This window comes from Balaenoptera physalus, assembly GCF_965194825.1.
Source record: "Balaenoptera physalus genome assembly, chromosome: 2".
NCBI lineage: Eukaryota > Metazoa > Chordata > Mammalia > Artiodactyla > Balaenopteridae > Balaenoptera > Balaenoptera physalus.
Window position 1 is genome coordinate 115,767,408 of NC_138883.1, and position 27,345 is coordinate 115,794,752.

A 27,345-nucleotide genomic window follows, 5' to 3' on the forward strand; every position below is an offset into this window, starting at 1 on the left:
TAATCCCAAACTCCCAATCCATCCCTCCCTCACCCCCTTCCCCTTTGGCTACCACATGGACCTTGCTTTTCTTACTTAACATATCTTGGAGAACTTTCCCTTTTAATATCTAAAGCACGGCCCCCTTCATTCGACAGTGGCATAGTACTGTACTGTATGAACTAATCGTAATTTATTTAACCGTGATGCATGTTCAGGTCGTATCCAATCTTTCACCGTTACCAGCAGTGCTGCAATGAATACTCCCGTGAGTGAGTCATTTTATGTTTGCCTGTATCTGTTGGATAAAGTCTTAGAAGTGAGTCAAGAGTCCATATGTATTTGTGATTTTAATGCCCAGTGGGTGGCAAATTGCTCTCCAGAGTGGTTGAAACCACTAACCCTTGGACCAGCAATGTCCGAGGGTAGTGTGTTGTCCAACATTTGGATTTTTGCCAATCTGATAAGTGAAAAATTGTATCTCGGGTAGTTTTCATTTGCTTTTATTTTGAGTGAGGTTGTGCATCTTTTCATATGTTTAAGATCCCTTCAGGGCTTGGAGTAGGATGAGTGAGGTGCCTTGGATGCAGAATTTAAGGAGGCACTGAATAAAATGAAATTCTCAGGGTCTCCTTAAATGTTGTCCCTTAGGCACCTCACCTGTCCCACTCCAGTCCCAGCCCTGCACTGCACCTTGATCTCCTGACCTGGGAACCATTTATATTCCTCTCCTGTGATCTGTTTTTCTACTGGGTTATTGATCATTCTCTTAATTTGTAGGAGCTTTTCATACATGAAGGAATTTTTTATGATATAAATTGCAAGGCTTTTTTCTTCAAATAGCCTTTTGACTTATGCCTTTGCTCATGCAGTTTTATTTATCTTTTTGCCAGGCAGAAGTTTTATATTTTTTAAATGGTGAATTTAGTAATTTTCTCTTGTCTGATTCTAGATTTTGTGTCATGGAAAGTCTTTCTACACTTTGAAGTTAAAAAATTTCTTCTGTGTCTTCTTTCAGTAATTTATAACTGTATGCTTTTACATTTTTACATTTCATATTAATCCGTTTGGAATTTATTCTAGTGTGTCATATGAGGTATGGATTCAATTTTACTTTGTTTCAGATGGCTACACAGTTATGCCTTTATCATGATTGAATAAATCTTTCCCCCACTATTTTGGGGTTCCCTCTTTATTACCATATGTATGTATGTATGCATGCATGTATATATGTAGATATGTATTTTGGGCTTTCTAGTATATTCCATTAGTCTGTATGTCTATTCATAAATGAATACCAGAACATACACTTTGAAAGAGAAAAAAATGGACTGGCATTTAAACTTATGAAAGGTAAGTTTGCTCTTTGCTTGGAGCTAATGCACTCATGGCCTTCAAATGGAAACGTTTGTTTATCACTTGGAAAAGCCATCTGCATTTAGGGGCCTTAGTAAGCCTTCATATTTACAATACATTTTTACTTGATTGAAAAGCGTGTATGTTCCATGACTTTTAGGACTGGAATAGCAGAAGTTACAATCATGAGAAGTACTCCAGATGGCAAAACCATGGCAAAAAAAAAAAGGAATTAGATTTATTAAGATTCATTGAAAAGCACAGAATAAAACGTCTAGCAGCTATTTGCTTTTAGAATAAACTGAATTTGACAGGGAAAAAATGCTGTCCCTAAGAGCAACTCAGCTCTTGGGGTCCCATCTTCTGTCATTCAATAAGTAGGAACATCTTCTACAAATTTTATTTAATATGTTTATGGATCCTATCAATTTCTGAAAGTTTAACAACTCATCTCCTGATGGTTAGAAATTTACTATTTTCCTACTTATTTTTCCTGTGTTTTATTTTCAGCATAATGCTAGTAGTTGTAGCAATTAATACCTGGTCTCCTAACCAAATCTTGAGAGGGTGCCAGGAGAAAAGATTCTTTCTTGCCCTACCACCAAAATCACTCAAATTGGACTAAGGAAGGAAGATTAGTAGTGGCCCATGATTGTCAAGAGACTGAATATAATCATGTGAGTTAAAAGACCTTGGATTCAGATTTTGGTTTCCAGATACCAGCCTTGTTTTCTCAAAACTGTACTTGACAAAACCTCAAAGTATGTTTGTCTCCCTTATGAGAGCTATGATGAGCTTTTCCTGGGTGAAAGATTTTTGTATGCTATGGGTTTCAAATCATTTTCTAAAAGCCCAATCTAAAGACCTCACACATGCAATGGGAGGTTTCAATCCCTGGTCTTCCAGTGGTGCTTGATATGATTTTATTATTATTTCTCACTTGGGGAAAAATAGGCTTTTTTTTTAAGCCCCTCAAAGTGAGCCTAGAGAACATGCAGTATTTTTAATGAAAGTCTGTCTTATTGCTGTGTTCCAGTTTTTATAGATTAAGTAGCACAATACCACGTAAATGTGACTTTAATAATTCTTGGTGATGACTTTTTCCCTGGTACTACCTTATGAAGGGTGGTTGTGTAGAACCGGTTAACCGTGACATCTAGTGTCCAGTATTGAAATTACATGTCTTTTTGGGAAGCATGGAATTTGTAGCAACATGGATGGATTTAGAGATTAGCATACTAAGTGAAGTAAGTCAGAAAGAGAAAGACAAATACCATGTGATATCATTCATATGTGGAATCTAAAATATGACACAAATGAACCTATTTAGGAAACAGAAACAGACTCACAGACATAGAGAACAGACTTGTGGTTGGCAAGGCGGGGTGGGTGGGAGAGAGATGGATTGGGAGCTTGGGGTTAACAGATGCAAAGTATTATGTATGAAATGGATGGGCAACAAAGTCCTACTATATTAGCACACTGTATAGCATTCAGTGTCCTGTGATGAACCATAATGGAAAAGAATATAAAAAAGAATGTATATATATATATATATATATATATATATATACACACACACACACATATGACTGAATCACTTTGCTGTGCAGCAGAAATTAACACAACATTGTAAATCAACTATACTTCAATAAAAAAAAAAAGAAATGTTGGTGGAATTGATGAACAGGAGAGGGAGAGGAGAGAAGTGGAACAGAGGGAGAATACAAGTGTAGCAACTTGGTCACTGAATCTAGGGGAAGGGTGTGTGAATGTTAATGGAACTCTTCTTGCAACTTTTTCTTTAGGTTTGTAATCCTTCAAAATACAAATTGGAGGAGGGAAAAATGAAAGATTTGCCCTGTTTTCATTTTTGCATTCAAAGCATTTCTTTTGGGGGAGACTGGACCCATCTGCTGTGTGTTTCCCCCTTCCTCACCTGGCCTCCCTGGGCTGCTCTGGCTGCTCGTACTTTTTGTGTCCAAAGGGAAAAGCTGTCCTCTGCCCACAAGTCTCTACCTGACTTGGCTCTGCTCAACTGGGGTTCCACCTCTAATTAAGAGAAAAACAGGTTCCTTTCTTTCTAGATATAAACACTTAATGTTGCTTGGAAGCCACAACATATTTCGGAATTGGGGATGAGGAGGAATAACGTTAAATTTTGCAAAGAGGAAGCATTGAAACAACCCCTTGAAAATGCTTGTTCATTTCAGAAGCAAGCAAACGACAAAACTGTACGTTTTCACTTCTGGCTCCCCCTGCTGGGCATTTGCAGAACTGCGGCATCCCAGATCGCTGGTAATTTCTTGTGCTGTACTTTTGAAAGGCATGAAAGGCGCCACGTTCAAATCTATATCCCATCCCATTCCCTTCTGCAGCAAGCATTGCTTAAATCTTTAAGCTCTGTACTGAATTAAAGCAGAATGGGCAAATCTCATTTCAAAACAAAAGCCACATAGCAAACGCTCTTCAAGTGCTTCTTTTATATATATATATATAAATTTATTTATTTTTGGCTGCATTGGGTCTGTTGTTGGGTCTTTGTTGCTGCGCGTGGGCTTTCCCCAGTTGCGGCGAGTGGGGTCTACTCTTCATTGCAGTGTGCGGCCTCTCATTGCGGTGGCCTCTCTTGTTGCAGAGCTTGGGCTCTAAGTGCATGGGCTCCAGTAGTTGTGGCACTCAGGCTCAGTAGTTGTGGCTCACGGGCTCTAGAGCGCAGGTTCGGTAGTTGTGGCGCACGGGCTTAGTTGCTCCGCGGCACGTGGGATCTTCCCGGACCAGGGCTCGAACCCATGTCCCCTGCATTGGCAGGCGATTCTTAACCACTGCGCCACAAGGGAAGTCCCTCCTCAAGTGCTTCTATTTTATTTTTTAGAAGAAAGGGCCTGAGGCCAATCCCAGAAGTAAAAACTGTCACACATCCCTTCTGTTATGTGGGTTGCTTGAAGATCAGATGCTTTTTCTTAATTGAAAATCTGCCTCTCCTAAGGCTGAGGGTACTTTCTGAGATAACAGACCTTTAGTCAACTTTTTTTTTTTAATTCCTAAGAAATAGAATTTTCCAGCAATGGAATGGCCCTTTTCATGTGGTAATACTGCCTTCCCCATTAAAAATGGTGTGAATGCCTGTTAAATGCGTGGTGAACAGGGCCGGGGGGTGGGCAGGCAGGCACATAGAAAGATGCACAGGCAGAGCATAGACAAACTGATGCACTGGTGCTGGAGAACGGATGTCTAAATTGAGTGTAGTCTTTCCATCTAAGATATTGCAAATCCGCCATTCTAAAGTATTAAATGGAGAGTTTAAAGCACTGAATCAATCTGAAGTGTCTTAGACTGATACCACCTCTTCTGTGACCACAAGTGACATTCCTAACTTGTCTGGTCTTACCAATTTAATTGTTGGTCAGAAGACAGAAATTTACCAAGAGAATCAAGGTGTCCTCTGTAGCTAGGCCTCTTTTTGGAGCTCCAGACTCATACTAATTCACTATTATGCATTTCCACCTGGAAATGTTCAGCTTGATCAAATCTGAACTCATTATGTTTCCCTCCCTCCTTGTTCATCTTCATGTTTCTGATTTTGGCAAGTGGCGCCTCCATTCTACTGGTTTCCCAAGCCAGACCAGCCGGATGCCTTCCTCATTCTTGCCTCCCCACATCCAGTGGTGACCAAGTTCTGTCCATTCTACATCCTTGAAGTCTCCTGTGTCTGCCCCTTTCTTGCCTTCTTGAAGCCACTGCCTCATTTCAGGTCTTCAATCATTTGGACCATTGCAGGGGTCTCTGAACTGGTCTTCCTGCCTCTTTTCTTGTTTTCTTTCATGGAAGTTGAGCTTTCACTTTGCTGCCAGGGGGATTTTAAAATATAAATCAGAGTAAATTTACTCTCTTTCTTCTGTGCCCATGATACCCACCCCTGTTGTCCACAGACAGAGTCCAGACTCCTAGCCTGGCATTCAGTATGCACCATGATGTAGTCCCGCCTACCTCTCCACTCTGAAAGCACTTACCCCAGCCATACCAAACCAGGTACAGCTCTCTGAATAGGCCATGCCTCTGTTTTATGCTTTGCCCCTCCTTCTTCTGCCTGGAGTGTCTCTTCTTCCCTATACAAATGGCAAATAGCCGTAGACCAGGCAAGACTCAGTTTAGGCGTCATTACCTCTATAACACTGTTACTCTTGGTCCCAGGAGAGGATGGACGCCTCTCCCAGTTGTGCTCCAAATAGACTTCTATCAAGACACCTGTAATTCACTGTTGCCTTTTTGATTTACATGTCCGCCTCTCCATGGATGCCCAGAAACACCTTGAACCAGTGACCAACCTTGTCTTTCTCATCTTTAATCCTCCATTGACTAAGCACAGTGAGTCAGCACGTGGTACTTACTTTGTTCAACCAGCCATGAGATTTTTCAACACTGTTCATTTAGAGCTACTGGATTATATGATCTGTTCATTCTTCACCAGGTCTTACCTGGGTATCTCCTGACCTCACAGTCACATTTACAGCAGGACCCGCAGTGTCCGTGTTCAACTTGATCAGCAGGAGGTTCTCTCTTTTCTCAGATGATCCTCCCAATCATTTCAATGGTGCTATCAAGTAGGCAGCTGGATAGCCAAGCCTGAGGTTCAAGGATTGGTCGGGATCATGGTTCTGGCTGACTGGAAAGAAGTGGTGGTTTAGTTTTCTGACTAAAAGCCTCAGCAAGTTCTTTTCAAGGTTACAGGATTCAAATGTTACCCATGAAAGTGCATGGGCTCTTTACAATTTTGTGCTTTTCTTATACATAACAACGTGAAACATGGGGGACGTTTGGCTGAGTTCAGTCTTGGAAACGAGTCCCTACTTTACCCCCTTTGGCAACTACATGCAGGATGGCTCCACCTAGATGTCCAACAAGGACCTCAAACCTCAGGATAATTAAAATGGAATGTTTCTTATCTTTCCCCCCCAAGGAAACAACCTTAACCATCATAGATTCTCTCTCCTGTATCTCCATGAATAGCATCCAACTAGTTATCCAGGCCAGAAATATGAATGTCATCCTCAGGTCCTCTTTCCTTCCCCCCACCACGTCCAGTGGTGATTCAGGTCCCAAGGAAACTGCCTCAGTAAGTTTCTGCATTTTGCTCCCTTTCTTCAAGTCTTCATCATCGCTGGTGTAGGTGAGTAAAGCAACCACTGTCATGATCTTCCCGTCTCTGGCATTGCCCCTCCTTATACAGAATTACCAGTGTCATCTGCTGAAAAATTTCAGTAGTTCTTTCAGGGTCTTTAGGTCTCTGCTTAATTGTGCTGTGTCATTTCATCACACTACTCTTTCACCTTAGACGTGGGTAGTACTAATACTTCTAGATCTTAAAACAGGTCATCTTCTGTCATATCTCTCGTTTCTTTAGTACACGCTGCTGCTTCTAGAATGCCTTCGTAGCAGGATGTTTTTGGCTGCAGGTAGCAGAAAATCCAGTCCAAAAGACTTAAACACTAAGAGAATTTATTAACTCACATAGCGTAAGCCTGGGCACCTGGTGGTTCTAGGCTTGATTAAGACGGCAAGTCGGTGATGCCACTGAGAACAAGGTCCCCTTCATCCTTCCACTCTGCCAAACTCTGCGTGGTCGCCTCAGGGTTCCTTCCCTCATTTTCAGGACATCTGCCATGCGTCTAAGCATCGCGGGCAGACATGAGGTCCAGCAAAAGAAAGAAGAGTCCATTCTTTCTTCTTCTTCGAAGAGTGAATAAAGCTTTTCTAGACACCCTCACAGAATTTGCCTCCTGTCTCATTAGAACCGAGTCTCATGCCCCTCCTAAACCAATCACCAGCAAAGGGATTTAACAAAGTCACGAAAGGGAGAGGAAGGGAGGGAGGGAGGGAGAGAGGGAAAGACATTGGAATGAAAGCCAAGGCATGTCAGCATGGAGGAAGGGAAGACACCTGTTGGGTTGGCAAACAACTGTGTCTGCTGTAGCCCTCCTTCCCCTTCTTTAGCAGGTTAATTTTACCAGGCTAATTCTGAATACTCAACTAAGGAGTCGCCTTGCGGGGAGATTTCTCTGACCACCTCCCTTCCTTCCAGTGCCTTCTGATGAGTTACACTGCCATAGAACCTATCCCACCAGACCACAAGTGCCTCGTGGTTAATCAGTACCTGGCACAGTTATTGTCATGTGGTTACAGGCATGTACTCTAATATTTGTTGAGTAAGAAAATGAATGGCAAAACCTGAGTTGTTGTGTCAGTTAGGAATGACTTTCTGCTTATAACAGAAATCCAACAATAGTGATTTAACCAAAGGAAGGTGTGTTTTTCCCACGGAACAACAACTCCAGAGGGAGAGGCCCTAGGCCAATGAAGATGCTCTTGTCAAGGACCGAGACTCCTTCTGGCGCCTTAGCATGTGACCACATGTCCTCATGAGCACCAAGTGGCCATTCTGCCCCACTGAGTTCCACGTTCCAGGCAAGAAGAAGGGCTGAGGGTGCTTGTCAGCCAAGTCTGTGTCTTTTCCTCAAACAAACAATAGCTTTCTCAGCAGCAACACCTAGTTGACTTCTGGTTACATCCCATTAGCTAAACCTGGATCTGGTCTTCCGGGGACGTTGCCAACGTTGCCAACCCATTGTCAGGGTTGTGTTAGGAAGAAGGGGAGGCGGGAGAATGTGCATGCGCTTAGGTAGTGCCCGCCTCAGTCACCTCCAAAGGGTCTCAAGATAATTTATTCTTTACTTATTGTCCCACCTGCCAGCTTGAAACAAAATAGCAGCCATTCAAAGCAGTCACACGGAAGTACCGTGTTATATCCTGGAACTGGGCCTTGTAAGAATGGTTTATATCACACTATCCAACAGCCTCATTGAGAATATTGAGAAGACAAAGTGGAGAGAACCGAGGCCCAGAAAGATGTCGTTTGCCCAAGTTTGATGAGAAATTAGGTGATAGAGGTTGTCTGGGAGTAACCTATCCTTATCTCCCTTAACATACTGGGCATTTAGTGATTTCAGTACATATGATCCTGGGGTAATGGAAATTAAATTTATTAACTTCTTTTTCCAGTCTTACATAACAAAGTCTTCAAAAGCAGAAAGTGTATCTGTATGATTTTCTAGGTATCATGCTCAGTATCGAGTCATGTAATGAGGATCTTCATGTAGTCCTTGCTTCCTGCTGTCTCTGCAAGGGCTCCTAGAAAGATCTATGAAAGAACAGTGCAGGACCGACGGTGGCCTGCAGTTACCTCCATTCACACCTAGGTGGCACTCATACATCGATCGGGAAACGGTTGACTGATAATAGTAACCTTCTGGTAGGAACTGACAGACTCTTGGATCAAGGTGGTGAAAAGTTAAATGTAGGTGGCTTTCAGGCACGGCTGGGTGAATGGATTCGTTAAAGGAGAGGTGGTGAAAACTGGGGCCTGGCTGTAAACACGTTTGATGATTACACAGGACTCTCCTGGCCTTCTGTTCATTCTCCTTCAAATCCCAGGTCCCTCCTGGGCCAGCCACAGCAGGCAAACCCAGAAACTGGCTGGCCGGTCTCACCTGCGTGTGCCTACCTGACCAGGGGCAGCCTCAGCACTGCCCCAGAGGACGCAGGGGAGCCTATTCACTTTGGTCACAGGCTCTAAGGTGGTCATCACAGAGGAGACTAGGTGGCCAGGCCCTGTCTTCACTATTCAAATGGAGAAGGCTTATATGTTGGGTTGAGTTAGCAACTAGGTGATTGGCTTTTAAACTACTCTTGTAGACATAAACACACATGTCCTTATTCAGTACTGCTGGTGTCAAACTCTTGTGCTACTGACTTACCTAAATTATCTGGAGGTATATTGGACACTGTTTCTATGTGGCAGCACAGTAGAGTGGTGAAGAACATGGGCTTTAGAGTTAGAAGGAGCTGGGTGCTAGTCTAGGTTCTATCACCTACTACTCTGTGGCCTTGGGTAAGATTAATTAGTCTCTCCTCTCAGAGAAATGGAGGTAATACTAGGATCTACTTCCCAGAGTCATTGTGAGGACTGAGTGAGATAATTCTGTGTGAACCACCTAGCACACAGTACCTGCTACACTGTGAGTACTCAAAAAAAATTAGCTACTATTGTTGCCATAATCCAAATTCATGAAAGTCACAAAGGACGGTGATGTCTATTCTGTTTTCCCATTCTATACAGGCATTTTATAATCAGCTTAACTTGAGTTGTAAAAAGTGCTGAGAGCAAAATCAATAGTATTTAACAGTAAAATCTATTACTAAGTTCAAGTTAAACTAGCATTTTAGAAATAAGTAGATTTAATTAGGGGGAAATTGATTTGCAACATAAATTCAGACCTCAAGCTACTAGAAAACAAAAAGCAGGTATAACCTACTTTTAACCAGTTTAACCCCATCTGGTATCTGTAAGATTTGCTGGCCAAAGTTAATGCCTAGTTCTCTGGGTAGCTTTCACCACAGATGTATAGTAGGGTTTGAGACACTTAGGAAAAAAAATTTCATTTTAAACGTAGGACAAGAAACTATTCTCCATATTAAAGCAATATGGCAATGCAAAGAGATGGATCAGGGCTCTGATGTAGAATGACCATCCAGGGTGGACACGGATGGCCCTAAGGGAGGTGTGAGGTGCAAATCTGGATGGAATCAAAAGAAGGGACAGAGGAAGGAAGGTGTTGGTGTTGGACAGATATTTCAGTCCAGCGATGTGTGTTTGAACACTTGAAGGGGATGGCAGACCTGTCTCTAAACCAGGTCAGATCGGGTCATTGTAGCTAATGACTTGAGTAGCTGCTGTCCCTCTGGTCTCATATGTTCCACTAACTGGTTGGCGTTTCTGCCTGGAGGAGACGTGGGCTCGGGAGAAAAGTGTAGACTCACCTCGTTGGTGCCCTGTGACTGTGGGCCAGAGTGAAAGTAATGCAGGCAGCTGAGGATCTCGTCTTGCCTTCTTTTCACCCGAGAGAGCTGAGCCTGCTCAGAGAGGCTTGGGAGAGAACAGGAAACAAACCCAAAGTACATTGAACTTAGGCTCAGAAAATTCAAGTTCACACGCAGCTTCCTTCTCTCACAAGCTGTGTGCCCATCGACAAGTTGCTACCACTCTCTGATCTTTCATTTTCTCATCTGCAAAATGGAAATAGCAAAGCTTACAGCACCCAAGATAATGAGACACGTATAAAGTAAACAGCCACAAAGGGGAGCTTGTGGAGGTGTGACTTTGTTCATAACCGAGTTCAACTCGTTCACAAGGCCCCGTTTCCACTAAGTAGACAGAGTTGCCGGGGCTGGGGAGGGGGTGGCATTTAATCTTGTCAGTTAAAGTTCGTCATTTCTGCTTTAGAAATCTCCTCTGGACTAACTCAGTGTCTTTGGGAAAAATCCTCTATCTCTCAGAGTTCCTCCCTCTTTCTCGAGGGTCCCTTCTCTGACCCTGTTCTCCTGGGGAGGGTCGAGGTGAAAGAGGACGTGTACAAAGCCTGGTGGTGCTGGGGGCCGAGGCTTTGGCCCCCTGTGGGCCTTCCTGCTAGCTCCTGCTGACTGGTTGCCTGGAGTCCATATTGCCTGGTCTTTGGGTATCCCCTCCATCCTCGCTGCACCTGCTCCAATAGCAGCGAATGGAACTGCAGCACAGTTGAGGGCTGGTGGACTCCAGTCCTCCCTCATGCCCGTTTTGGCCACTGATGCTCCCAGGCCCCCCTGCCTGCCCCTGAGGCTCCCAGTTCTGGGCCATCCACCTCATGCCTCAACTCCTCATGCAGCCACGTGCTGGCCTGGGTTGGGGGGAGTGGTGCATCTCAGCTCCTTTCTCTGCCTAGACCCACCACACCACTGTTTCTTCTCTCCTGCAGCTTTCCTGTGTTGCTGGGGACACAGGGAGGGGGTCTCCCAGTTCCCACTTTCCCATGTGGGAAGGTCGACACACATCCCCTTGGCTTTGGGTTCCCAGCTATTTCTGGAGGTTTCTATTCCCACCTCCAGTGTTTCTACCCTGGGCTGGATGGGGGGGTGCTGCATGTGGTGAAGGAACAGGTCCTACACTTGAAACTTCAGCCCTCCCCCCCACCGCCCTTCTCCCAGCTTTCAAGGGCATTTATGCCTGTTCTAGACTGAATTTTTGCCCCCTTTCCCTAACATGCATATGTTGAATCCCTAACCCTAATGCGATGGTATTTGGAGGTGGGTCCTTTGGGAGGTAATTAAGTTTAGGTGAGGTCATGAGGGTGGAGCCCCCATAGTGGGATTAGTGCCTTTATAAGAAGAGACCCCAGAGAGCCTTCCCTCTCTCTCTCTCTTTCTCTCTTTCACTTTCCCCTTCTTCCTCTCTCTTTACGCAAACACGTGGAGGAAAGGCCATGTGAGGTCGTAGCAAGAAGTTGGCATCTGCAAGCCACGAAGAGAGTCCTCACCAGAAATCAACTCTGTGGGACCTTGATCTGGGATTTCTACCCTCCAGAACTGTGAGAAAATACATGTCTGTTGTTTAAGCCACCTGGTGTGTGGTGTTTTGCTGTGGCAGGGGGAGCTAAGACAGCCCCTGCCCCCCTGTGGCAAGACACTGCCCATGCAAGAGCTTGCTCTGTCGTTTCCAGTCGCAGCCTGTGCTCAGACCCAGCTTGGGGTGATCTTGCAGGCCAAGCCCTTTCAAAATTCAAAACTAAACTCTTTCGCACCGAAGCATCTAGCTCTTGCAAGTCAAAGGCCTTCTGTCTGACATGGGCTTCAGGAACTGACCTGTGGTCTCCATTGTGCCTCAATGGATGGAGGGCCATGGAACAACTTGGTGTTACCAACCACAAGTGAGCAATACATTGGATAATGATTGTAAATAGTATTGGGGGATATACTATTCAGCAGATGTGAAATTGTTTAGTACTATGCCTGGTAAACAGTTGGTGCCCAGTGAATGTTTCCTAAATTTTGATGTTGAGTAACAGCTGTGAACTTGAATATCCTAAAAAATAAAGCTGAACTACATTAAAACGATGGTTGTCCACTTGTTAGCAGCTTTGTCCCCTGGAGGCATGATATTCAGACCTGGCGGGATGTGGTTGTGTGCAGTTGTGAAGATGCTCTGATGGGCATCTAATGGGTAGTACATCAGAAAATCCAATGTGGTGGTCATTGCCTTCTTGTGTCATGACCGTCATGGCCACCTACTGGCAGCCCCCAGAGGTGAGGAACCCCAGGCTCGGGAGCGTGGTTTATTTGTTGCAAATGAACCTTGGTGTCCATGGTGGGTGAAATGTACATTTAAAACCACTCTTCCCACTCTTGCTCTTCTAGGAAAGAAATGGGGTGGGGTGGAGAGAGGAATAAAACTTCATGTTTAAGTCAAACAAGGCTGTTCCTGTACATTGATGTAACTGGATAGCTTTGAAAAGGAGGGTGGGATCATCCCTGGCCTGGGTCTTGGAGCCCGGCTGCCAAAGAAAGAGGCAGCCTGGCCCCTCTCCCAGCTGTGGGGCTCCGGGGCTGCAGAGCCCGAGGCCCCATGTGTGACACCTCGTTCTTACGATACTCTAATTTATAGTTAACGCCTTTTAAGCAAACAAGAGGGAGAAAAAAAAATCTGGTTCATATTATGGCAACTTGCAATGAAGGGAAGTCTGGGAGTTCAAAGAAAAATGTCCCAGGAAAAGCACAGCCCGTTAAAATTCATTCTAAGTGGTCGAGACGGTAATTGGAAAGAAGGCTTTGTCAGTGCGAGGTTGGCAGCCTGGTCCCCCTCCCTCCAGTCATTTCTGCCTGACACGAGGTCATTCCAAAGAGGAACAAAATTAACAAGGATCGGTTGCTAAGACAGGCTAAATTGACTGAAGAAATAAAAACTCCAGAGCTCAGCTGAAAGGATCAAGACGGGAGGAGTAAGTACACTCTCCTTCCAAAGCCAGAATCCACTTTGGTTTGACTTGAGGGTCACAGAAGCTCCCTCTCCCTTCCCACACTCACCTTTGCGGTCCAAAAAAAATCGCTCTCACCTGCTGCTCCTCTGGGGCTTGATTTTCTACCAGCAGTAAGTTCCTAACTGGATTCTCTGAGCCAAGGCATATTTTGTGGCTCTAAGTGCTTGTTGGAGGTCTGCGGGGCAGGAGGGATGAGAGCCAGAAGAAAGCAGGTGAACTTTGCTTCACCCCCCTGCTCCCCACCTCTGCCCTACGTTGAAGCCTTGGGCCTCTCCAGGCTGGAAGGTTTTCATATTTGATGTAGCGGTGGCACCAGGATGACTAAATCAGAAGGGCCTGGGGCGGCAGAATGGTTGGAAGGCAGTGTTAGGGGGCTTATCTATAGCTGTGCTTACTGAGAAGCCTACCGTTTGGGCTCGGACTCTGTGCTGAATTGGTGGTTTGGTGGGTGGGCGGGGTTTGAAGGAGAGCATGGCGGAGGTAACATCGTTCATCCCCGCCAGCTCTCCCATTGGCCCTGATACTTCATGAAAGGGGGCGGCCCACCTCTTAATAAACAGGCATCATTCAACCCTCCGGGGCAGCCTGTATGCCGTCAAACCCATGCCCAGCATTGGGTATTCATTCCTTTGACCTAAGGAATTGGCCTGTAATCAAATGCTCTTTTCCCTCCGCGGCCTGACCCCCCTGCCTAGTGGGAAAGTGAATTGATGGATGTAATCCGTTCCAGATGAACCCCAATTTGGTTGAGAGTTGGGGGCAGGAATTAGGAGCACTGAGGAAGGGGGCAGAAATTTGACACAGTCGATGCTGAAAGGGAGGTGGGAGGTGTCAGAGACAAAATTGCCCTTTTCACCTCGGGGTGGCCCTGGATTGCAGCAAGAAGGAGCACCGTTCTTTGTGCTTTTCCCCACAATTCTCATGGGTCCTATTGTTTTTCTTGAGCAGCAGAGGCCACTGATGCCTGCCTGTTTCATCCAGGTCAGTTTCCTCTCTTTCTGCGCCTGCCAGAGAGTCAAGGGTCAAGCTCAGCCCAGTTTGACCCGCTGACTTTTTAGGCTGAGCCCCTTTTGTAAACAAAGTCAGGCTTTTCCTCCCTTAATTAGAATCCCCTGGTGTGAATGGCAGTGTTATTTGGTTTGGGTATGAGGAAAGAACTTTTCTCTTCCTTTCTTTTCCTCTTGTGGTTTGCTTTTAGATTACTTAAATAAATAGAGGAAAATGTCCCCAGGTGAGCATTCAAGGAGTGCCAAGGCAGCATGCCATGTTTATTCATATATTTTCCACCCTGTGTATTCCTCTTCACCTCGGATTCTAAGGCAATCTTTTGCCTTTCTTTTTCCTGCGTAATTTCTTCCATTTCCAGAAAACATTTTTGCCAGTAGCTAAAAGGAGCTGCCTTTAAGTATCAATGAGATAGTGGAAATGCTGAAATGCTCATGCTTGCTGAAATAAAAAGAGTACCTGCCTATCTCAACCGATCCCCAAGCAACGTTACTGGGTAGGTTCTGTCACAGTCCTCAGTTTACCCATGGAGACCCGATGCACACAACAGTGTGACCGAGGTCTTATACCCGGTTGGTGGCTGAGTCAGGAGTCACACCTCATCTGAGGGGCTTCTGAGTCCGAGAACCCCATCCGGGGGCTGCACTGCTTCCTTCTCAACAAGGCCATGTTAGAATTTGAAAGAGTTGGGGCAGAATGGGGAGGTGAAGCAGATGAGGAACTTCCATGAGTATCCTTTAGACAGGGATGAAGGCCCCATGGGTGTAGAATTCCATCCCAGCCTATGAAGGAGCTGGCCTCGGAATGATGGTGGTGCTGGTGTTTCCAACCTGTACATTCAGCCTGAGGTTAAGAAGCAGAGGTTCATCACCTGAAATAAAATCCATACTCCTTGCTGTGGACTACAGGTTCTCTATACTCTGGCCCCTTCCCACTGCTCTACTCTTCTCTCTGCTACTGTCACTTAGCATCTGCCGCCTCACCCTTCTTGTTCTTGGGTCTTGCCAAGCTCATCCCAGCTCAGGGGCTTGACACTTGCCGTGACATCTGCCTGGAGCACTCGACCCTGGGATCTTTGCGGGACTCATTCCTTCGCTTCTTTCACATTCCTCTGGAAGGATCCTCCTCTAACCAGACTAGCTCCACCCTGCCTCTACCACCATACTCTCCTCCCTTGAATGGCTTATTTTCTCCATAGCACCATTACCTGAGACGACAGTTATTTATTCAGTTATATGTTCATGGCCTGCCATCCCCACCAGAATGTGAGCCCCACAAATGCAGGGTCTTTGTCCAAATTGCTCACCACTGGATTCCCTGCAGCATGACAGTGCCTGGCACGTATGTGTTGAATGAGCAGATGAATTCACGGAGTCTGTGGCATCTGCCATTATCAGAATCTCTATCAGCTGATTTCTGGGCTTTTCCAGTTCTAGGATAAATTATTAAAAATGACACAATCCTGTGAAAATGTAATCTTGTTATAATAGATCTCTTTTACATATGCATTAGTTTAGTTCTTTAATGGCCATGGGTAAATTGTTCTAATTGATATCAATATTTCTGTTTCATGGATGGTAAAACTGAAGCTCAGAGAAATGCATTGACTTGCCAAAAACCATAAAAGCTTTGAACAAGAATTTTATCATATAAATACATGTGGAAATTTGATTTGTGTATCTATTGTTATAGAGTGGAAAGAGCCTAGGATTTGGAGTCAAAAGTTTTATATTTTATATTTTGTATTAGTTTGCATTTTAGCATGTTTATCACAATACTATCTCAGACAACAGACTTCCCTTTCTAAGCATCAGTGTTCTTATTGTAAATGAGGATAATAAATGTTTAAAAATAGGACTTCATTCACAAGGCTACCTGTGATAGCATATTTAGTATTTAGTAGAGTCCAGCATACCTGTTAGGCACACAGTAAATATTGGTTGACTTATACACACCTATTTCCTCACCTGTAAAATACTATGCTCACCTCTCGGGGTTGTTATTAAGCTCAAATAAAGTAAGGTGTCAAAAGTACTTCATGATCTATAAAAAGCATAATGCAAATGTTAACTGATTATATTATTGTCATGTTTCAAAACACTGGGCATCCTAGAACTTTCTAAAAGAGAAATAAGTGTAATGAAAATATTCTTTTCATCCTTAGACATAATTGGAAAAACCATTCAAGGCATTTATGTTACCGAGAGAGAGTCCTTCTTACCCTGTGAGGTTTCCACAACTTTACCGTTTACTTTTTTTTAAAAAAACAATTTAATTAATTTATTTATTTTTGGCTGCGTTGGCTCTTCGTTGCTGCATGCGGGCTTTCTCTAGTTGCAGTGAGCGGGGGCTACTCTTCGTTGCAGTGCGTGGGCTTCTCATTGCGGTGGCTTCTCTTGTTGCGGAGCTCGGGCTCTAGGCGCACGGGCTTCAGTAGTTGTGGTGCACGGGCTTAGTTGCTCCACGGCATGTGGGATCTTCCCGGACCAGGGCTCGAACCCGTGTCCCCTGCATTGGCAGGCGGATTCTCTTTTTTTTTTTTTTAATTAATTTATTTTACTTATTTATTTTTGACTGCGTTGCGTTTTCATTGCTGCGCGCAGGCTTCTCATTGTGGTGGCTTCTCTTGTTGCGGAGCACGGGCTCTAGGAGCAGAGGCTTCAGTAGTTGTGGCACGCGAGCTCAGTAGTTGTGGCTCGCGGGCTCTAGAGCGCAGTCTCAGCAGTTGTGGCGCATGGGCTTAGTTGCTCTGCAGCGTGTGGGATCTTCCTGGATCAGAGGACCAGGGCTTAAACCTGTGTCCCCTGCATTGGCAGGCGGATTCTTAACCACTGTGCCACCAGGGAAGTCCCATTTATGGTTTACTCCTATGCACAGAATTTTTAAAAGAAGCTTCAGAAAGCTTGACTCTGTTATTCCTTTACAGTGGTACTAAGTGTAGATAGTGCTTTCACAAGTTTTGTTATTTGCTGGATGCATGGGAACTTCTCTGCTTGAATCCTTGCCTGTGCTGCCATTAATGTTTTACACGTCATTTGAAAAGAGTTGGAACTTATGTGTGAGGGAACCAGAAGGGGTACTTAAGACAGCTTTCTCATGAATCCCTAACTGTAACTTTGTCAATTCTCTTTGAGTCTTCAGTACTAGTCAGCCTTTTCATTTCTTCTTGTTTTCTGTCTGGTTAATGTGCTTCTGAGCTAGTCACTCGGCAAAGCACACCAGTGCTGTCACAGGTGGGGGTTTTAGTCTACTCACCTTGCTTGGTTCAAGGTAGACGGAAACATTTCTCCTGCAAGTTTTCTTCAAAAAGTGTATCTCCTACCATAAAATAGAATATACGAAGCAAGGGTTATTTAGATTCCTTTTTAATTTGAAACTTTCAAAAAGATACACGTATACCTTCCAAGTAACACACATAATCCTTGAACTGCAGCAAAATATAAATAAGAAGTGAATACATGTAAACTGAGTTATGTCATAACTAATGTTATTTCAGAATAACATTTCAGCTTTGTGAAGGATTAGCCCGTTGTGAGTAACTCTGAACTAGAGAGTAGCAAATGAATTGATAAATCCTAGGGAGGTATTATTAGGCCAATAAGCTTTACACTTTTTAATCTTCTGCATTGTGTTCCCTCTTACAGCCTCGATAGTGAGTCTTCCACAGACTGGGTCTACATCTTGTCCCCTGCCACACTCAGCAATACCTTTTGCGGCCCTGGAGGGACCAACACTCTCTACCTCTGGGCCCGTCTCCAAGTTTCTACCCATGAGAAGTGCCATGGCCCCTTTTCACGTTTCTCTGGAGCTGTCCCCTCTCTCCCCCTTGATTCAATACTGATGGTAATTTTCTTTCTCAAGCACATTCCCTGAGGATCCCCTAAGGGAATGGCTAAGAGGTTGAAACCTAGGCCAGTTGTTCAGAGCCAATGCATGCTAATAGAAGAAATAAATCACCTGCCAGCATTCAAAAATATATAGGTAGATAAGCAAGGAGGAGAAGAAATACAAGCCGCCTGTTTTTTTTAAAGCATGCCTTTGGTCCCAGATAACTCCAGGAGTAGATTAAATGGTATATTAAAAGGCACTTACGTATCATGCCTGCTCTCGCAGAATTAATGGATCGGAGGACATTCCACACGGAGTTTATTATGCCTGCCAGCAGGGCTGGATGGCATGTGGACATATTTGCACATTGTGGAAACAGTAGCTTGGTTTATGACAACCCAAGTCCTGAGCTCACATCAGAATCTGACAGTTATGCCCGTGACTCTATGGGAGCTGATTTATCCTGGACCATTTAAAGTCAGCAGATACTTTTTGCTATCTGAGTCCTGCCCTTTCTGTCCCTGGGCTGGTGGCTGTCTCTTTAGTGAAAATAGAAAAGGGCTACCACGTGACAATGATGAACGATCCCTGTTTGAACACAGTTCAGCCACCTTTAGTGTTTAAGGCCAAGGTCATTTTTTTTCATGATGGTGTCTAGTCATTGCCACCCAGCTAGATGGGACTGGAAGTTACCAGATCACAGTTTGCTTAACTAATCATTCATTGCCCTGGGCAGTCAGTCCTGGGAAGACCAAATAAAATCTGTGTCTTCTCTATAGTTTCCTACATCCTCACTTTATACATGTTGGCCCCCTTAGTGAGGTCCCTACTATTTAAGCACTAAAAAGAAAAATGGAGTTTTACTAATTGTAGCTCAGTATTAACTCTCTTGTGTTAGTTATCTCTTGCTGTGTAACAAATTACTCCAAAACTTAGTGACCTAAAAATAATAATCAACTTTTATTTTCCCACAAAGTTTCTGTGGGTCAGGAATTCAGGAGCAGCTTAACTGGATGGTTCTGATTCAGGGGCTCTCGTGAGGTGGCAGTCAAGATGTTAGCTGGGTCATCCTGCTGCCATCTAAAGTCTTGACTTGGGCTAGAAGATCTGCTTCCAAGATGACTTACGCACATGACTAGTAAGTTGGTACCGGCCATTGGTAGGAGGCCTCCGTTCCTCATGGTTGAGTCTCTACAGGGCTGCTTGAGTGTCTTTACAATATGGCGGCTGGCTTCCCCAGATGATCCAAGAAAGCACAAAGTAGAAGCCCCAGTGCATTTTGTGACCTAACCTCAGAAGCCACACTTCATCATTTCTGTAATATCTCATTGGTTACACAGATTAGCCTCATTCAGTATGCAAGGGAACTACAAAAAGGCATGAATACCAGTTGGCCAGGATTATTGGAGGCCATCTTAATGGGGGCTACCACTCTCTCTATAGCCCTTCAGAATTTGAATCCCCTCTAGTAGAAAATTCTAATAGTGTTATTTCAAATAAAGAACCAAAGGTGCTCTCGGGATCTGTAGGTTCCATCAGTATTAAATATGGCTACCAAACAGTGTCAATATTATACGTAGTCCTGTTAAAAGAAAGATTCAATTCCAAACATCTGATTTAATGGTTGTTAAGAAACAAAACAGTCCAGAAAAGTCAGGGTTAGAGTCCACTTTTTTTTTTTTTTAATTTTATTTATTTATTTATGGCTGTGTTGGGTCTTCGTTTCTGTGTGAGGGCTTTCTCTAGTTGCGGCAAGCGGGGGCCACTCTTCATCGCGGTGCACGGGCCTCTCACCATCGCGGCCTCTCTTGTTGTGGAGCACAGGCTCCAGACGCACAGGCTCAGTGATTGTGGCTCACGGGCCTAGTTGCTCCGCGGCATGTGGGATCTTCCCAGACCAGGGCTCAAACCCGTGTCCCCTGCATTGGCAGGCAGACTCTCAACCACTTTTGATCACACTTTCCAAACAGGATTTTCTTCTACCATGATGAAGCCATATGGGCACTGTCAGTTTTCTTTTCTTCCCCAGTGTTTGCATTGAGGAAAGTTAAGCAAATCAGAACTGAACCCATTCACAAAGTTACCATTGTCATGGATTGCCATCCTGGAGTGCAAGGCCAGTGTCTTTTGTTAGCTGCTGCTTTGAAATCCATAGCCAAGATTGCCTGGCACAAAGTTTTGCGTGTTGGCAAGCCAACCCCAGTGAATTGGAAGTGCATTCAGAGCTAAAGGAATAAGACCAGAAGCGTTGTAGAATCAGATCTCTGATAGCCTCACGGTTGGACAGAATCTACAAGACCCTCCAGACCAAACTTCCAATGTATGCGGGTATATATTCTGAAATACTAAAGATGTGTAGATATGATCATCCTGCTTCTGCTTTAATATCTTAAGTAAGAAAAAGCTTAAGCTACCACTCCCTTTAATTGTCAAAGAGTTCTAATTTGCTGCTTAAGCCACATTTTTATCTGTGTGTATCTTCTGACCATTGACCTTCCCCCCCACCAACCCCCAGAACAAAACCAAATGTGAAATTACTTCAGATATTTGAAAACCACTCTCATGTGGGTCTCCTTAGTCTTTTCCATGGGTTAAATATTCCATGTTTGTTTAGCCTCCACATCCCTTGCCATCTTAGTTTCAAGGTCCATCTGAAAACGTGGTATCCATTCATTTGTGCGACCAAGTATTTGTTGAATGCTGTCTGTTGGCAAGGCACTGTGTCAGTCCAGATGTCTGAAAAAGACAGAGTTGAGTGGAGCTGTTTCTTCCAGTTAACTTAGATGTTATGTTTCTGTTGATGTCACCAAAGATTGCATTAGTTTTTTTGTAGCCATGTCAAACTATTGGATTATTTTGGGCTGTGATCAACTAAAGTGATCACTTTTTGTTGAAGGGAATTCTTCTCAGTTCTTGTCTTCCCAACCCTGTAATTGATTTTTTAATTTTCTGAATCTAAATGAAAGACTTCACGTTTATCTCTATCCAATTACATCTCATTGGTCCAGCTCATCATTCCAGTCCATCGAAGTCCTGTTGATATTTGCTGACTCTTAGATCTTGACTTCATTGTATTAGTATTTCTTGCAGCTTTGTGTATTCATCTGCAGTTTTGATCAGCATTTCTTCTCTCTTTGCATCCAAGTCACTCCTAGTAATGGGGAGTAGAATAGGACCAGTGACAGAGTCATTTGGTGGGCCATTAGACCCTTCCCTTCCCCCTTCCATCCCCTCTTTGCGAACAGATTTTCAGCCAACTATGAGTTGCCCAAATTATACTGTCATCTGGTCTGCATTTCTCCATCTTGTCCACAAGAATTTCCTGAGAGACTTTGCCAAATGCCTTGATTAATCAACACATGCTGGGTCTCTGACATTCACAGTTGTCAGTTGTAGTGACCTGCTTCTTGCTCCAGAGGAAGAAAGGGAATGGGGCAAGCTGGGAACGGTTCTGTCTTCTGCTCCAGCTCCCTAACCATCAAACTCCTGGCTCAAGCTAGGGGACTGCCAAGTTCATGAAGATGTATCTATTGACTGACCCCTTGACCTGACCCTTTAGAACCAAGACATACCTTGTTGCTTAAAAGTATTAGAACCTTGATTAGGACCCAAGTCTCTTCATTCCTGATCAGCTGTTCTTTCTGGCTGTCTTGGGTTCACGTCACTCTCCCCTTTTGACCTCATTTGTCCGTTCTCTACCTTGCTTTGATCCTCAGGTTCATGGGTTTTCATAATTCAAATCACCAAATATTATGAGTGCTTAGTGTACGTTCCTGTACAAGATATGGCCATGCCATGTCAATACTTTTTAATGCACCCTACACAACTTCCCAAACAACAGTCCATAACAAGCCACCCAGGTCAGCTCTGCTCCACCTTAGGAAGTCCTGCAAACGCACACCTGTCTCCACCATCCTAGGTGTCCAGCCTTACGTGTTAGGATCTGTGATTTCTCCATTATTTTTGGCTTCATGCCCTGCCATGCCCATTGTCTTTGGGTATTAGATTTGGTAACTAGGTTCAGGCAGTCTACTCTGGCTCAGACCTTGTTTCCCAGACCAGCAGATGACTTCTGTTGGATCAAGCACTGTAAGTAGGATGCATATTGCCCTGCCCCACCCTGGAACCTCCATCACAGAACTTGCCCTTCACCTGTCAGAAAGATTAGAAAGACAGTGGGCAGAAAAATAGATGGAAAGACTGGGTTCCAGTTCCCAGTCCAGTACTGATAATCCAGTACAGTTTATTGCCTGTTAATTTTAGATAAAGCATACTTTTGCAGGGGAGGGGTGCTGATTTGTAGTAATGAGACCCAACCATCATTCTTGGTGATAAGAATGAAAAGGTACCCACCATCAAGGGTCACAATTCAAGTAACTGTGTTACCCACAATCCGTCTCTTCTAAAGTCTGTAGGACCTTTAAGTTGTGAGCAACATACTCAATAAGTTTGCCCTAATTTTTTCATGGAAAATATAGAGCTTTGGTGGTTTTTTCTGGGACACACTCATTGTCTTAGTATAGAGTCATAGTCTCATCTGGACATTTTCCTCTCTAAAGCTTAAGCTTTTAACCTTCTAGATCAGAAATTCCTCTGCCATCTTTTCTCCAGTTTGGGGAGATGTACATTGTTTCTTTTTATTTCTTTATTTTAGAGTTTTTGTTTTTCCTAATTTTATTGAGATATAATTGACATTTAACATATTTTTAAGATGTACAACATGATTTGATATATGTATGTATTGTGAAATGATCACAATAAGTTAACATCCATCACATCACATACTTACAAATAGTTTCCTTGTGATGTATATATTTTTAAGATATAATCTCTTAGAAACTTTCAAATATACAATACAGTATTGTTAATTATATTCAACATGCTGTACATTACATCCCCAGAACTTATTAATCTTATAACTGAAAGTTTGTACTTTCTGATCACCTTCACCCATTTCCCCCATCCCCTACTCCCTGCCTCTGCCAACTACCAATCTGTTCTCTGTTTCTATGAGTTCAGTGCTTTTTAGATTCCACATATAAGTGAGATCATACAGTATTTGTCTTTCTTTGTCTGATTAATTTCATTTATCATAATGCCCTCAAGGTCTATCCGTGTTGTCTCAGTGGCAGGATTTCCTTCTTTTTATGGCTGAATAATATTCCCTTTTATACATATGCCACATTTTCTTTGTCAATTCATCCATCGATAGACACTTAGGTTGTTTCCATGTCTTGGCTATTGTAAGTAGTGCTGCAGTGAACATGGGGGTGCAGATATCTCTTAGAGGTAGTGATTTCATTTCCTTCGGGGTTATACCCAGAAGTGGAATTGCTGGATCATATGGTACTTCTATTTTTAATTTTTTGAGGAACCTCTATACTGTTTTCCTTAGTTGCTGCACCAACCTACATTCCCACCAACAGTTCGTAAGAGTTCTCTTTAATTTACATTCTCACCAACACTTGTTTTCTCTTGTCTTTTGGATGTTAGCCATTCTAATAGGTGTGAGATGATATCTCACTGTGGTTTGGATTTGCATTTTCCTGATGACTAGTGATGTTGAACATCTGTTCATGTACCTGTTGGCCACTGGTATGTCTTCTTTGGAAAAATGTCTATTCAGTTTCTCTGCTTGTTTTTTAATTGGAGTGTCTGGTTTTTTTGCTATTGAGTTGTATTATTTCTTTATATATTTTGGATATTAACCCGTTATCAGATATACGATTTGCAAATATTTTCTCCCATTCTGTAGGTTCCCTTTTCATTTTGTTGATGGTTTGCTTTGCTGTGCAGAAGCTTTTTAGTTTGGTGTAGCCCCACTTGTTTAGCAAGCCCCAACTTGCTTTTGTTGCCTTTATTTTTGGGGTCAAATCTAAAAAATCATTACCAACATGGATGTTAAGGAGCTTACTCCCTAGGAGTGAGGTGTACACTGTTTCTGCCCAAGAAGTCATAGAATCCTTATTTGTAAACCCCGCCCAGGTAGCCAGCTACCAATTTCCCATGTATTCCATGATCTTCCAAATCTATGGCCTTCAACTGGAGTAAGAGATGAAAACATCACCTCTTTCCTTAAATCAGAGGTCCCCAACCTTTTTGGCACCAGGGACCGGTTTAGTGGAAGACAGTTTTCCCACGGATTCGGGGGCTGGGGGGTGGGATGTGTCTCAGGCGGTAATGTGAGCGATGGGGCGTGGCAGGCAAATGAAGCTTCGCTCACTCGCCCGCCGCTCACCTCCTGCTGTGTGGCCCTGTTTCTAACAGGCTGCGGACTGGTACAGGTCCACAGCCCGGGGGGTTGGGGCCCCCTGCAAATCTTTAATTCCCTACTTAGGAAAGTGAATATATGCATTTTTAACATCAATTTATATCCCCTAAATGATAAGTGAAAATGAATGTTTAAAACTTTCCAGATTAAGTAAAATTTGTACTTGTGTGTGGCCCTTACCTGGGGTATTTGTTCCCTGGTGGGTGACTGACAATAGAACTCAAGTCCCTGGCTCTCCCACTAAACACTAGGAAATCGGAGCTTTTAGCCTCTGAAATTCTTTACTAAATGAGCCTGTTTCTACTCATTTTCAAATGTATTAATCTACTCTAACATTTCACTGTGAAGAAAACAAGGTTTTTATTAATTGAAGCGGGATCTCCCACCGGATGTTCGGTGTGATTGGCTGCATCATTACGTAATAGTAATAAACAAATGAGCCGCCTTTGAACTCAGCAGTTCAGGCTCCTACTGTATCTTGGCTGTGGTTCCATAGTTTGACACTTGTGCTGCAGTTAATTAGGGTGACTGTGAGAGGTAGACAGGGGCAGAGAAAAGGCAGGATTTAAAAGCTGTTCCTGCTACCTTTCGGGGAGTTTTAAGTCCTTTCTACATTATAAAGCTAAATGATAGATTTATGCTACATTTTCTCCCTGGCCTCCCTCTTTGGCTTCAGATTTAATGAGCCCAAAGGAAAGGGGATTCATTATTTAAAATCTGGGTGACGTGCATTTAAATTTAAGATTTGTATTTGCCTAGACTTTTTATTCCTGCAACCCAAGTTACCTACATATAAATCAAACTTCATCAGTTACATGGTCGGTATTCATCTCCCCTGTTGGGAAAAGCTTAATCTAACGGGTTACTTCCCAAAACCTGCTTTGTTGCTTTCTTATTTGTGATGCATATAGTATCAGCTGAAGGAGGGAGGAAACTGGAAAGAATGCTTCGGTCACTTTACATGAGTTTTTAAATAGGGGCAAATAAGGGAATGCCTATTCACAGTGCTTATTGGCAATTCCTTGGGGTGTCGGTGCTAACGTTTCCTGTGACAACAGAGTGAGAAGTCTAGAAAGCAGGGCCCAGGATGAAATTGATACAGGGAAGAGGGCCTGACCTACCCTTCCTTGAGAATTCTGAAGGATATTTCTTCTTCCTCTTCCAGCTTTTCTGCCCCTCTTCTACTTTAAACACAGGGAATAGAGGCCTGAGGAGGAGAAGCTGGACCAGGGAAACAAGGTCAGACTGGATATGCCATAGACCCCCACTGCCCGCCTGCTCCCCAGGCCCCCCAGTCCGAGGCCCTATCATGCTTTAAAAGGTCCTTTCCTTTATCTGCCAGGCCTCCTTCTCTGGCCCCGTGGAAGAAGCCTCCAGGTAGGCTCTCCCTAAGTTCCACTCTTCATCCCTCAAGTGTTTGTTCCACTCTCTGGATCTCTCTCAAATGCTGTTCTCCTCCCTCCCCTGGTAGAGGCCATCATTACCTCCTGCTTAGATTGCTGCAGTGACTTGGAAATTGCTCCCCCACATCATGCTGACTCGTCCCTGACCCTCTTTCTGTGTTGCAGCCAGGGCTGTCTTTCCAGAAGGCAATGCCAATCTCGAGCTCCTCTGGTTAAATCTGGAGGGACTTCATCCTTGTGGCCCTGAAGATGAAATCTCCACCCCCTAACAAATCTCCGAAGCAGTTCATGACCTGACCTCTGCTATCTCCCGTTCCTCCCCTCTTGCCCTGCTAAGCTCTATTCCAGCTACACTGGACTGGACATGAGCTCTCGTGCCTCTGGGCCTAGTGCCTCAAGGTCCTCTGGTCTCAGCTGAGACAGACTTCCTTACCCAGACCCTTAATCAAGTGTCCCCTCTCAGGTATTGCTTCACATTTATAACCAGAGCCCCAAGTTTCCCCTCCAAGAAACCCTATTAAATTCTAGGAAAGGCCTAGAAGCTCCAGAGCATTTCCCATGATTTCCAGAGACTTCCCGGGCTTGCTTTTTCATGCTTCTCTCTGCCTCTTCACTTCAATATCTTCATGTGCTACCTTGGTTTCTGTCCTCATTAGTCAAGCCCCCAAATCCATTTCCTGCAGAAATCCACATGGTATGGGTTTACTTTCATGAATTGACTGTCTTTACTGGAGATTGAGGTGATCATGAGAGGTGACTTTAACAAGTGATTGGTCATATGTCCCTTCACTGGCTCAACCCTCATTCCACTGTCTTTTTCTTATTCTCCTTTACATTAAGTTCAACTCTAATAGAAATAATAATAATAATTGCAGTGATCTAAAGGAGTTTATTTCCGTCTCACATTGAAGAAGTCAGAGAGTGGCAGGGTAGTTTTGTTATCCTCAGTATGAGTCCTTCTTTCATTTTATTTCTTCATACTTGGCTTCTATTCCTGAGGTCATCTCACTATCTAAAATGACTGCTGCAGCGCCAGCCATTACTCATACATTCCAGCCAGCAAGAAGGGCACGTGCTCTCCCTTTAAGAATATTTCCCAGAAGTTGCACAGACCACTTCTGCCTCCACCCTATTGGCCAGAAGTTAGTCATATGGCCACACCTCATTACAAAGTAAGTTGGGAAATGTAGTCTTTGTCTGGGCAGACATGTGCCCAGTTAAAACCTAGGGGTTCTATTACTATGGAAGAAAGGGAGAATAAATATTGTGGGGGCATCTCATAGACCTGTAACACCTATAACAATAAACACCCATCCACTTTTCTTGCCTTGCCTAGTTTGATGTATGGTCAGGTTTCCTCCAAGCTTCACATTTGACCCAGGAACTTGTTTGGGTATATTTCCCAAACACCTACAGCTTACTTCCAAAGAGGGTGCTGCAGAAAAAGTATTTTTCTCCATCTTATAAACCATGCTAACTTCTCTGTGTCCTGCATTGCTCAGACCCCCTGTGGTTGTCATGGGTCTGTACCAGTGGGGTTCCTTGGGTTGCACACGTAGGCCTGGTCTGCACACATACGTAACAGTTTCAGTCGACTCAG

At 43.9% G+C, this 27,345-nt stretch overlaps 1 protein-coding gene and 1 long non-coding RNA gene across 2 annotated transcripts in view; one reads left to right on the plus strand and one right to left on the minus strand.

Annotated features, from left to right (window-relative positions):
- THSD4 (thrombospondin type 1 domain containing 4) overlaps positions 1-27,345 on the plus strand; it is a 576,458-nt gene that overhangs the window by 276,766 nt on the left and 272,347 nt on the right. The window lies entirely within an intron of this gene.
- Positions 1-27,345, minus strand: part of LOC309651620 — a 455,214-nt gene that overhangs the window by 189,865 nt on the left and 238,004 nt on the right. Inside the window, exon 2 of the long non-coding RNA XR_014258259.1 lies at positions 19,742-19,838. This is a non-coding gene — a long non-coding RNA (uncharacterized lncRNA). The remainder of the gene's footprint in view (positions 1-19,741; positions 19,839-27,345) is intronic.